At 34.1% G+C, this 8,523-nt stretch overlaps 1 pseudogene; it reads right to left on the bottom strand.

Moving 5' to 3' along the window:
* Window positions 1-248: 248 nt before the first annotated feature.
* Window positions 249-2,599, bottom strand: LOC145063846 (scopoletin 8-hydroxylase pseudogene; annotated as a pseudogene).
* Window positions 2,600-8,523: the final 5,924 nt, after the last annotated feature.

Below are 8,523 nucleotides of genomic sequence, written 5' to 3'. Positions count from 1 at the left end.
TGCAATGTACTTAAAACAAGAAGATATGCCATTGATCGTGTATATGACTAGATGCTTGTTCGGAATGGCGGATTCAAAGTCAAGATTCTTAAGAGTATTGGTTGTACTTTTGGTCTTTGCACAATATGTGGTGGCGGAAAGATGACTCATGGGAGATGTTTTGGAGTTCACTATTCAATTCGATTTTTTATTTTTTTTGTTATCGTGTAATAGTTTTTCTAGAGTTAGCCATTGTGTCTTTCTTAAGATCATGTTAAGGAGGGCTTGAGAGATGGTGGAGTAGATCCACGTTTTAACAATGGAATTGACTTTCTTCCATTATGGATTCGTTGTTTTTTGTGAGCATCGTACGTCGCATCGATGTGATTAAGAACATCGTATCTGAATTAGTAATATTTATTTTCCAATAGAAAGAGCCATTGTTCATGAAATTGTATACTGATCAACTGAGTTCTCATAAACTTGAAATGGGTTCATTATGTGCATGCACATAGACACATAGACATGTATGGTTATCAAAGAAGACCTTAATGGTACTTTTTATTTATTATTAGTAATTAAATAATTTATTACAAAAAAAAAATGGTGTGGAAAAGCTTACGTACACACGAGAATTAGATTATATGTACGCAAATTGTAGGACCTTTTTTCCTTCATAAGGAACTTTCTCATAAAGGTCACGTTGCTTAAAATCTATCATGAAAACACCAGCAAAGTTGATGACAAGAATTCGAATAATAAGTTGCTTTGGACTATTCGATTAATCGGTATTACTTATAAAGTATAGCTTCATTATAAAATACAAGTTATCACGGCATGAAATTTAACAAACAGGCTATCACCAACGTTGATGACAAGAGCACCATGGATGCGTGGAATCTCGATCCACTTTTCATTTCCTTGTAATGGGTTTTCACCCTTTATATTCACGTATAATCCGCCAAAGTCATCTTGTAAAAGCACTGTTAGCATGCAAATATCAAGTGACGCCCAACGCCAATAGTTAGCTCGGGGTTTGGACAAGTCGGGTAGAAGTTCATGTGGACCATCCTCAAACCTATAAGAGCATCAAGTCTTGAATCGACTAGTTTCACTCCCAGGGCCCAGGCCTTCCATTAGTGCTTTTAATAGCCTTTTCACCATCTCTTTTGATGTCTTAATTTTAAGTACTCGAGCGCTACTTTCCTTCAAGATTAAATTTAAAATTAATTAATAAACACACACACACATATATAACATTAAATTCGGAAGTGAATGATGGACGACTATATAAATTGCTATCGATTATGAAGCCGAATATGGAAAAATGATGAGCAATGAAACCGATTAACATAATTGATTTAATACAAGTTATATAGTTCAATACATTGAAGACAAACGGGCAAAAAGCTGCGCCGCTAGCTTTTCTGGATGGCAAAACCAATTCTTTTGAAAACAACATTTGTGGATTTAGGAGATATGACATTAAAATGTATGACCCGTTGGACTCTATTAAGGAGCTCCACCGCCTCTGGTGCGAGAAAACCAAATGTATCGAATGCACAAGGTACAAACGCATGTTGGTTTTCTATACATGCAGTCTCGTATTTTACCACTTTACACGCAGCGGCTTTCAAAGCGGCATGCCCAGCTGTGAAACCTCTGCTCCTCAAACCAACGAGAGGAGAGACCCCAGTAAGAGCCACGCACGCATGCTTCCCTCCTATCCATCCAAAGACCAAAATGTCAGCCGGTCTAAGTGTGGACCTTCCATCCTGCGTGTCCGTCAAAAAGTTCACTGGCGCTTCTTTCTTCACAGAAATATCAGCACGCCGACAAGCATCAAAGAGAACATCCCGAACCACATCATGTCTATACTTGAAACCAGGGAGCTCTCTACAATGAACCGCATGGTCCCCAAAGGTATCCAAACATGCCTTGCGGCAAACTGGGCATATCTCGTCAATTGGGAATATGGGAATCATGAGGCGGTAACGAAGGATAGTTCGGTACTCCACAGGAGACATATGCTAGCCAAGACCATCAATAGGGATAGTTAGCAGAAAATTTTGAGCATAAGGTGCCCGCAGACACTCAAAGACTAGGGAGGGTTTTTACTTGCATTCATTAGGCCAAAACTTCAGGGCAACGACATCGTTGGTGTATGTCATGTTAACAAAGTCCTCCATTGCCAAACCTTCTCTTTCTCGGGAAAATAGCTCGTCCCATACTGGACCATCGGACTAAGGCTCACCCCCTTGAGATACACCGCCTTCTTTTCAGATGGTTGGCCAAAAAACTGGTGTGCTGCATTTTTAAGCGACTCCAGGAGCTCTAATGGCACACCATGGTTTGTCACTTGAAAGAATCCTAGATTTTCAGCAGCATAGACAATATCCTTGACGATATGATCATGATTAGGACCATCGAGCTCTGATAGATCAATGGTCATGCTTTCAGATGATGCGGTTGTTTGTTTCTTGTCGATTCTCAGGTAAGGTGGTTGGATGTACAAACGTGGTACCTCCGTGAGCTCTGAGTCCACCAGATCTTTGACACCATTGCCTTCTTTCACAACGAAGTTGAACAGTGAACTCTCATCATTAATGCTTGAAGCCATTTGAGAACTGTAAATATACTTCTCTTTGCACCTGCCTAATTAATTAGCATCTCAAGCATGCTTTTTATAGTGGTGTAAAGGTTTGGAATGAAAATGTGTGTTTCACCTTATTTTTTGAAAAAATAAATAGATAAATATTTTTCTATGGGTGGATGCATGAGTGAGTGACTAGAGATGCACAAACCTCGGATCCGATCCAAATCCGATCCGGTTGATGATGTGAATGGCGATCCGAATTCAGCCAAAATCCGATCCGGTTTGAAACCGGTTTTCCCTCCCCCGAATCCGAATCGATTTAATCCGATCCGAAATCTGATCCGATTTTGGCAATTTTTTTAAAAAAAAAAAAAAGATTTTTTGGACCTCATATATAACACAAACTGCAACATAAGTTCATTAAAATAGTTAAAACATACATCAAACATCGAATTAGAAAGAGTTTTCAAACTAGTTAACTAATAATAATAATATTAAAGTGACGTTATACCATTTAGCCAAATAGAAATAGTTTTTGTGGTCTTCCACTTCGTGTCGCCTTCACTAAAATATTCTTCCACCGCCACATAAATAATTAGGAGTTTCATCAATACCATATTCTTCATCTTCGTCTTCGTCTTCATTGTCATCGTCTTCGTCTTCCGGAGGTGTTGATAAGCTTTGTGCATATTCTTCATCCATGATCTTCGGTTCAACATTTTGTGCTAGTGGGCCTTCTAGTGATGCCAAGTGTTGTATACGTTCCACCGAATCCAAGTAATCCTTCAAGCAAACGCAAACCTCTACCGCAACCGGGGTAAGATTCATCCTCGACTTTGATAAAAATCTACCACTAAAAGAAAAAGTGGATTCCAAAGATACCGTGGAAACTTGAACGGTTAGTAAATCGCGGATCATGGCGGAGAGAATAGGAAATTATGCTTCATTTTCTCTCCACCAAGCCAAAAGATCCAAAATTTTAAATTGTGGTATGCTCATGAATTTTAAAAAGTTTGACCCCAGATAAATTCCAAGTTCGCTACTAGGGATTAATGTGCGTGCTCTTTTGTTTTGTTTCTCCAAAAGGTAGTTATAGAGGTCGATATGAAAATTCGTTCGACCCCTACCACTACCCGATGCACCACTAGTAGAGTCGATTACTCTTGCAAAAGTGTTTGACATATTGCCATATTTTGTAGCGTAAATGTCAAACAAATTAGTAAAAGTATTATTAAAAGTGTGAAAAACTTTCAATATTTTTTCCATTGTAACTTTATTTTTTTCAAAAACTCTAGTTAACACAGTTTTGAATTTTTCAATCGTCAAATCTATCATTTTTAAACCATCTTGTACCACAAGATTAATAATATGACAAACATATCTAGTATGAAAAAAACGAGCCATCCAAAATAGGTTTATATTTTGCAATTAATCTTTTTGCAGTGGTGGTATTGTTACTTGCATTGTCAAACGAAATAGAGAAGATTTTGTCGCGTAAATTATAAGTCTCGATAACGCTTACTAAAATTGCAAATAATTGTGCCCCCGTGTGAGGATGCGCAAAAAGTTCAAAAGCAATAACCCGTTTGTTCATTACCCAAGTAGAGGGATCTATCCAATGTGCCGTGACGGCAATATAGCCTTTTGGGACAACTTTCGGTGGAGGACCAAACATCACAAGTTAAATAAACATCAGTTTTTATATTTAAAAATCTCAATTGCATATCTTTTTTGGCTGTATCCCAATACTTTAAAGCATCACGTCTAAGAGAAGTGCAAATTATTTGCCGGTATTGTGGTTGCATTTTTTCCGCAAAATCCTTGTTAATCGTGGGTTTTCGAAGTTGTTGAAAGGCAAGCCCTCTTGAATCACGAACTTGCAAAAGCTTTCCCAAATATCATCATTGTTGTAAATAAAAATCGACCCGTCGGGAGTAATATTTGGTTGATCTGGATCGCCTTGACCTTTTACAACCGGACACATTTTTGTTGTATGACTCCTCAACGTACTATTGTCATTTTTTCCCAAAAACATACTGCATTGCTTGCACCTTGCTTTTTCCTTCCCGTTCGACAACAAACACAAATCATAATGTTCCCACACATCTTTACTCCGAGTGGTTGGTAAAATTTTAACCACCGTTGCATCCGAATCTTGACCCGCAGATTATTTTTTGGAGGATTATGAAAATAGAAGTATAAAGTAGTAGAAATCTGTGTAAAATGGAAATGTAGCAAATGGCATGTATTTATATGTTTTTAGCAGGGCCAAAAAGTCAAGAAAAGTCAAACTAGTTGTTTTTTAAGGGTACCAACGGCTACAAATAATAATAATAATAATAATAAAAATAAAAAATTGAAAATGCCCGTTTTTTAACGGTAAAAAAACGGTTTGAAACTGGTTTTGAATTCGGTTTGAGTCGAATCCGATTCCTGATCCGGGGTCCAATCCGATGTTATGTCCGAAGTGCCAAACCGTTTTGAATCCGGTCGCCAATTTAATTCGATCCGGCTCAGTCAAAACCGGTTTTGACCAAATCTGGTTTTCAGATCGAATCAGATCCTATACCTAAATTCGGTTTTCATGTGCATCTTTATGCATGACTAGTGGTGCACCACACGAGGGTGTAGGCCAGTTTTGAACCCGTCCTTTTCTACATCCCTAACGCTTGTGGGAGTAGTTTCAACAAACGACTCGGTATTCTCGATGAACACCGGGCCAAGACCTCGGCATGTCGACTTTGGTTCGGCAACTCAGTGGGGTTTTACCGATGAGAGAAAAACATTCAATACCTATTTTTTTTACCATTTACTCAAATTCCCTTTTTCAAAAATATCATCTTTCAAAAAAAAATATTCCTTTTCAAAAATATAACCGTTTTTATTTCAAAATTTTAAATTTTAAACCTTCAGTCTTCAGCTATAAATATCATTATTCTTACTCATTATTCATCACATTCAAATATTCTTAATTCAATTCTTCTAACTTTCTTATTTTTCATATTTTTCAAAACCACATCGCTAATGGCTCATGTGACTTGTGTTTGGCCCCCTGACGAAGAGATGTTATTGGTTAATGTGGATTGGGTCTTCTGTTTCATCAATGCATGAACGAGTCAAAGGTGGGTGATATGGCAACCGTCTAGGGTCCATCTTTTAAAAGGGCCTAAATTTTTTATAGACTTTATTAATGATGTGTTAAACAATATCGATCTTGAAGATATCATCAATAATTTTGCCTCCCAAAAAGCTAGTAGAAGTTTTATTTTTAAATATATGGATTTTTTTTAATTAAAAATGTTATATTTAGAAACTAGTATAAATAATTTTCTTTAAATTATTAAGTTATTATAAAAACGTTAATGAAATGTGTGTATTTTAAGGGCATTTTTTTCTCTCGTTCGGGGTCCAAAATATGTTTGGAACGACCCTGACATTAACCTCCCTTAGACAACTTTTTGGAGGCGAGTCACTGAAAAGTATAACCGTCAAGCCCTTGTACCAAAGTGCAAAAAAAATCTACTCCAAATGGAAGCAAGCAAAAGTACTTGCAATTCAGTTTAACAATGTATTTTGTAGGGTGATGCATGAAGTCGAAATTGTGAAAATGAAAATATTTTGCAAGAGAATGCTCTTGAGGCTTACCGTAGCTAACAAACATTTCTGGATTGTTGAGTTTTGGAAAATTGTGAGACAGACGGACCCCAAAATTTGCTCAAAATTAAACTCGTTGTTTACTAATTTAAGTTTTTATTTTAAGAGCAGACGGTATGGGCATTATGGTGTGCTCGTTGTGCTGAGGTGGCACCCTCAACGGCGTCGTGACGGGAGAGAACACCCCCCCCCCCTCTTCTTGTTGCATCTTGTTGTGGTGCTTCTTGTTGTCTCCATGACAAGAAGAAACGAGCTCTTCTATTAGCTGTCAAATTATCTCTCTCTATCTCTCTCCTCTTAACATGGTGTTATAACACCATGAACACCACCCTCTCTTCTTGTTGCTTCTTGTTATAACCCCACCACAACGGACCCATACCTAATGGTCTAAGTGGTTTATGTTTTTGAAGTGTAAATGTGTATTAATTTAATTTCAAATGTGTTATTTTCTTAAATATAAGTATGTGATTTTCTTTCAAGTTAATGAAATTTAAGGTTTTATTAGAATAATTTATTTATATTGATTTGTTTATATAAAATAAAGATTAAAAAAAATAATAACATCGCAAGTATGGCAACACGCGCCACGTAAGTGGTAAGTTGTTGATGTAGTATGATAAATCTGAAGTGACGCCTATATAGATCGTGACAAGTATGACACCACTCCCTCCAACGTAATTATAGGTAATTTTATTGGCAACCAAACTTTTGAATTAACGATATTACATGTTTAAATAATGTATCACATTCAAGATTCAAGTCCCCGATTGGACAAAAATATAGTTTAGTTTTACGATTTAGAGAGTGTGTTTTTAGTAGTTCTAAAAAATAAATTTATTGGCATGCCTTAATAACCTTTTGTTCTAATATTTCATTTTCGACATGATCAGTATTGGTCGGAGGCCTCAAATGCTACGAGGGTTATATGTGTTCCACCTCTCAAGTGCTACGATGTGTTGTATGCTTTCTACCATATCTTCCTTCTTAATAAAAGAAATATTCATCCATGTGTCACTCCTATCATTGCAGAATTATGTGATTGTGATTTTACTATGATGTCCTTCTTTTATAATACAAAAGTTGTTGCGCTTGCGACTTTAAATGATACAAAAATATATATACATATATTTGGTATGAATTGGTATGAATTTTTCTACGGACATTTTTTTTGAATCATTATTTTAATCAAAAATTAACTAACTCCAAGATTTAAAGAATTAACTGAGAATTAATTGTGAATCAATATTGGTTTACAAGTTTTATTAGTTTTGCCGATTCTTTTTTCAAATTTGAAATTATCCTCATATTTAATAATTAATATATTCAATATACTCAAATTTATATTATGTTTTATAAATATATATTAATTTTAAATAATCAATACAAAAAGTTTTAAACAAACTTAACTTTTATTAATAATATAAATGTTTTATAAATTTTTTATCTGTGGTTTCCACTGGTTGTAACTTAGTCTACGTAATATATCAAACAAATTCATATTTAGTTGCTTAATACATTAAAGAATTTTATTTGTAGATTTTATTTTATTACTTTTTTAAGTAACAACGTTGATTATTTCCATCTAACGATTTCATAAATGTGCACATATGCATACCCCGAAAATAAAGCACATAATTCCTAAAAAAATTAAAAAAGAAAATGAATACACCATTAGCTTAGACAACGTGTGCATATGATTTTAATGGTGTTTTGATATATATATATATATATATATATATATATATATATATATATATATATATATATATATATATATATATATATATATATATATATATATATATATATATATATATATACGTTTAGGTTCATTTAACATCATTCAAATTTTGTTAGATTGTGAGACACAAATTTAAAAATAATTTTAAAATACAAAATAAAATGAAAAGTCCGAAAATTCTTCTTTTAATTATTATTTTCGTCATTTCTTTACCTAAAAAAATTTAAGAAAAAAATATAACAAAAATTACCGTTTTTTTTTAAATACGTGAAATATTCTAATACAATATTTCACTGTAAATATTCCAATGTGATTTTTGAAATGTTAAAATATTTTAGTATTGTAGTAGATTTGTCAAATATGTAAAATATTCTAATATTCTGCTACAATATTCTAATATTCTACTAGAATATTTCACAGATATTTCAAATAAACGGTAATTTATTATTATTATTATTATTATTATTATTATTATTATTATTATTATTATTTGATAAAAAAAAGTGATGAAAATAATATGTTTTAAAAAATTCAAAAATTTTCAATTATTTTG

The sequence above is a fragment of the Lactuca serriola genome, chromosome 7, assembly GCF_051521515.1.
Source record: "Lactuca serriola cultivar US96UC23 chromosome 7, Lser_US96UC23_V15, whole genome shotgun sequence".
In the NCBI taxonomy this organism is placed as follows: Eukaryota; Viridiplantae; Streptophyta; class Magnoliopsida; order Asterales; family Asteraceae; genus Lactuca; species Lactuca serriola.
This window is presented reverse-complemented; position numbering and strand designations above follow the sequence as displayed.